Source organism: Symphalangus syndactylus, chromosome 1 (genome assembly GCF_028878055.3).
Source record: "Symphalangus syndactylus isolate Jambi chromosome 1, NHGRI_mSymSyn1-v2.1_pri, whole genome shotgun sequence".
NCBI lineage: Eukaryota > Metazoa > Chordata > Mammalia > Primates > Hylobatidae > Symphalangus > Symphalangus syndactylus.
In genome coordinates, this window is record NC_072423.2 from 13,294,374 (window position 1) to 13,299,167 (window position 4,794).

Sequence of the window (4,794 nt, forward strand, 5' to 3'; positions counted from 1 at the left end):
CCAGGGTGCTGAAAATCCCTAATTCATTCTTGATACCCTCTCTCAAGCACTTCAGGGATAAAATGAGTTTTGCTGAGATAGAATTATCTTTGGGTGGGTGTGACTGGGACACAGCTTGAACGTACCTAAGGTCTCAGAATATTCTGCATCTTGACCTGTGTGCCAATTACCTGGACATTTTACATGGTTAAAATTTATTGAGTTTATAATTACATATTTTTTCTGTATGCTTCTTATCTTAAAAACCTTTTTACATGGGATTTGTGAATTGACTTTCATAACCACAACGTATTTGGTTTGCGGGTCAAAGTGCAAGCTATAGAGGACTAATAAACATCGAAGATTGCGTGCCAATTAAAATACAGGAAGCCCAGTTAAACTGGAATTTCGATAAATACCAACATTATTTTTCCTGTAAGTATGCCCCAAATATTTCATGAACATACTTATAATAAAGAGTACTTAACTAAGTGTCTTATAAATCCTGTAAATTTTGTTTCCTAAGTCAGATAATCTTAACTGGAAGTAATCCACAATCACTGTAAATCAGCAATAAAATATTGCTTTTTTGCTTTTTACAGTTATATAGTATTTGCCACCTATCTTGAAACAGCTCACATTTTCCTTGTAATACTATGAAGCTGTTATAAATCTACTCTAGCTAGAGAAATTTGCAAGACATATTTTTAATTACAAAAGAAAGATCACCAGCCTTGGTTTTCAAGAATTAACCAGGAAAATTAAGCAGGAGGTAGAATGAGAAGAATACAATTATCACGTTGTAACACCAACAACTGCCTTAAATTAATACTGTGCCGCTTTCTAAAATCAAATAATAACAGTTTAAACCTATCATAAATAATATATTAATTCTACAGGTGGATTTTGCTGTTTCCTTGCAGTTCACTGTGGTGATTCTACTTATTATTAACTTTTCACATTTATGATATACAGATTGTTTTTGCCTTCTTAGTTCATTCTAGAAGTTAACTTTGTTGTACATTGGGCAAAAAACCAAGGACAACCTGAAGAACTCACTCATCTCTGGTTCCTGCTGGTAGAATTCTTATGCCTGGAAGTGCCATGTGGAATAACTTACTTTGTATAGGCAACTGGTGAAAAGTTTAGTGAACTAACTAAATTATTTTTACTTTTGTTTCAAATATATGGAGGCTGCATATTTCTTCTAGTGATTCAGAATGATATTCTGAAAATAAATTCCCATTGATATTTTGTTAGTTTTCCATGAAATGGCCAAAGGGGGGGAAGCTTTTAATATTATTTATTAATGATTGAATAACCAGGTTATCAGTCAGTTCTGTTTTATTGTATATGCTGTAAAAACTTATTTTAAAATGTAGGACAACCAGCAGGGCGTATTCTCATAGTCAACTGTATTTTTTTTTTTTTTTTTTTGAGACAGAGTCTTGCTTTGTCGCCCAAGCTAGAGTGCAGCGTCATGATCGCAGCTCACTACAACCTCTGCCTCCCAGGTTCAAGCGATTCTCATACCTCAATCTCCTGCACCACCACACCCGGCTAATTTTTTATTTTTAGTAAAGACGGAGTTTCACCATATTGGCCAGGCTGGTCTCAAACTTCTGACCTCAAGAGATCTGCCCACTTTGGCCTCCCAAAGTGTTGGGATTACAGGCATGAGCCACTGCGCCTGGTCAGTCAACTGTATTTTATTCTTCAAGTGCTTTTTATCTAAAGTCCTTTTGCACAGTAAAAATTATTGTTATTTTTATACCTAATATGGAAACGTTATAAGTAAGTGATGTCTAGTAAAGAAATTCTATTTTTTTCCATGTAAAGCACTGAGAAAATCAAGCTCATAACCATCAAAGCAATCATTTTAAAACCTTGGCAAAGATAATGGTCTATAGTTCACCAGAGTCTAATATACTTTGAGTGTTATACTTTATATTTTTTATGCACGATACTGTATCATGGTAAGTTGAAAACGTTAATGTACCCCTAAGTATCTGTAAAGATCAAGGTGTCAGAGAAATAGAGAATCTTTTTCCTTATGAACAAGTGGCCTACTTCACCAAAAGTTGTTATATAACATAAATCCAGCATTTAATGGTGCACAAAACATGTCACTATATGTATATGCTCTATAGAATGCCATCTTCGGATTGTTCCTGACAAAAATTCTACGAAAGCTTGCAAGAGTTCATTTTATCTTCAGAAGAGCCTAACTATCTAGTCATGAAGTTGTTTAAAGGCTGGAGTAGAGGGAGATTGTTCTGTTTACTGAGAAAATGCTGTAAAATCCTTGTACAGTTTTAAGCCTGTGTCTTCATTCTTCGTGTTTCCGTTTGCATGTTTGTCATCAGCAAGCATTCGTTTTCAGTTTACCAGCGAACATACTGTAATATAGTGCAACTTTCTGTTGAATAAGGGAAGAGTACATTGAAAACAATTAGAATTTAAATTAACCTATTTTTACAATTTGTTAATATTTTTAAATTTATTTGATGGCCTGTCACAAATCTATGACAATAGCAAAAGGGATATAGGCTACTAACAGTAACACATTGTCTGCCTGTTAAAAATTCTATAACAAAGGAAAATAACACATATGTAACAGTTAATTAATACTCAAAACCTCTTACGAAGGAGTAAAAATTGCAAAACATATTGATTCTTAATTTTGAATCTGAATATACGAGCTACATGAATGTAAATATTTATGCTGTATAGACATAACATTTAATAATGTATGCAAGATTTTTTTCTGCTATAGAGTCTATGAGTTACCTTAAAGCACTAACAAATAGTTATTTTACTATGACTGCAATGAAATGGCTCAAGCTACTCCCCATTTTTAGAAAGAAGTCTATTTTCTTTAATGTTGCACAAAAAGTATGAATAGAACCAAAAGTAAACGTTATCACATTTCTTTACACTACTGTCTAGGTCTTTATATTAACTTTATCACTCAGACAATAGAAAGTAGGCAGCAATTTAGGAATTGGGAAAGAGATAAAACCAAAAAAAAAAAAAAAACTTTTCTACCACATTCATTCTTCTACACTGTGTATATCTGTGCTCACAGAATTGGCTTCTTTCACTTCTCCACTGTACGGGGATTCAGCTGAAAATAAAACTGGACCTGCTCAACAGCTGCGGGAAGCTGGAAATGATGAGTCCATATCTCGGTTCACTGTCATACAATTAAAACAATGGTGTATCTACCGACTTATAATTTTTAGGGACTGCAAACAAAGCTTTTTCTTGAAGTTGAACCAAAAAACCACTCCCTGTGTCCCGTAGACTTTGTAACATGTGCAGGAACATAAGGATACCGAGGAGGTTCAAAATGCGCTCTCCATCAGTTACCAATGCAGCCATCAATCACCCAGTCTTCAGAGCCCTGTCTTGATCGCCCAGTGTCTCTGACACTAAGCGTTTTAGTCCTCCAACTTCATCTTCTGGGTTAAGTTCCCGACCAGGTGATCTGAAGAAAGTTGTTCCCAGCTGTAGCGGTAACCCATGGGGTAGCCGGGGCTCATGTCCAATCAGCACCCTTTCTGGAGTCCTCTCCATTCTAATTTTATCAAATCCTTTCCTCATGCACTAAAATCTGGCTGCAACACAGCTGTCCTTCACACAGAGGGGCTCTTTTGTACCAAAAGTAATAATTGATAAGAGGGTTCAACTTGATGGTGTGCTCCAGGGTGAGGGGCTGGGTCTGCTGGATGTACTTGCTGCCCAGTGATTGACCCCCCAGGACCAGCCAGTCTGTGAGCAATTGGGTGGTGCCATAGACATGCTGGTGAGCTCAACCCTGGAGGACAGCAGGTAGGGGGAGGCAGGGCGCACAGTTAAGTTATCTGCAACCCATCCAGGAGCCACTGCCTGCCATTAACAGGAGACCCCAAGAGAAGGCCAAAGCTCTTTCTAATCATAAATTTCATATAAACTAGGGAAGAACTGGCAAAATGGAAAAAAATTACTCCGTTAACTATATGTTTAGACTTAGCTAATAGATTTTGGAATCAGTATCATTATTTGCTACTAGGCATTCAATAAATATTCTAGACATTGTTTTATAGTCTTTTATTTTTTTCTTCTCTTCAATCTATTTTTAATTGACAAATAAAAATTATATATATATTTATATTATACAACATGATGTTTTGAAATATGAATACATGATGGAATGGCAAAATCAAACCAATTGACATATGCATTACCTCACTAATATTTTGTGGTGAGAACACTTAAAATCTACTCTCTTAGCAATTTTCAAGAATAAATTGTTATTAATTATAGTATGTTGTACAATAGATTCCTTGACCTTATTTCTCATAACAGAAATTTTGTAACCAATATCACCCTCATTCAAGCCTCTAGTGACCACTGTTCTATTCTCTACTTCCATGAGTTCAACTTTTTTAGATTCTGCATATGAGTGAGATCATATGACATTTCCCTTTCTGTGACCAGTTTGTTGAACTTAACATAATCATGCAGGTTCGTCCATATTGTCACAAATGACATGACTTTATTATTTTCCAAGGCTAAATAGTATTCTATTGTGTATCATATCACATTGTCTTTATTCATTCATCATTTGATGAAGACTTGGATTGATTCCATATCTTGGTTATTGTGAATAATGCTGCAGTGAATATGGGAATGCAAATATCTCTTTGACATGTTGATTTAATTTCCTGCGGATGTATACCCAGTAGTGGTATTGCTGGATCATATGGTAGCTCTATTTTTGATTTTTTAAAAAACCTCCATACCATTATCCATAACGGCTGTACCAACTTC

At 35.3% G+C, this 4,794-nt stretch overlaps 1 pseudogene; it reads right to left on the reverse strand.

Annotated features, from left to right (window-relative positions):
• Nucleotides 1-3,102: 3,102 nt before the first annotated feature.
• LOC129489396 (cleavage and polyadenylation specificity factor subunit 5-like) lies at nucleotides 3,103-3,783 on the reverse strand (annotated as a pseudogene).
• Between the last annotated feature and the right edge of the window lie 1,011 nt (nucleotides 3,784-4,794).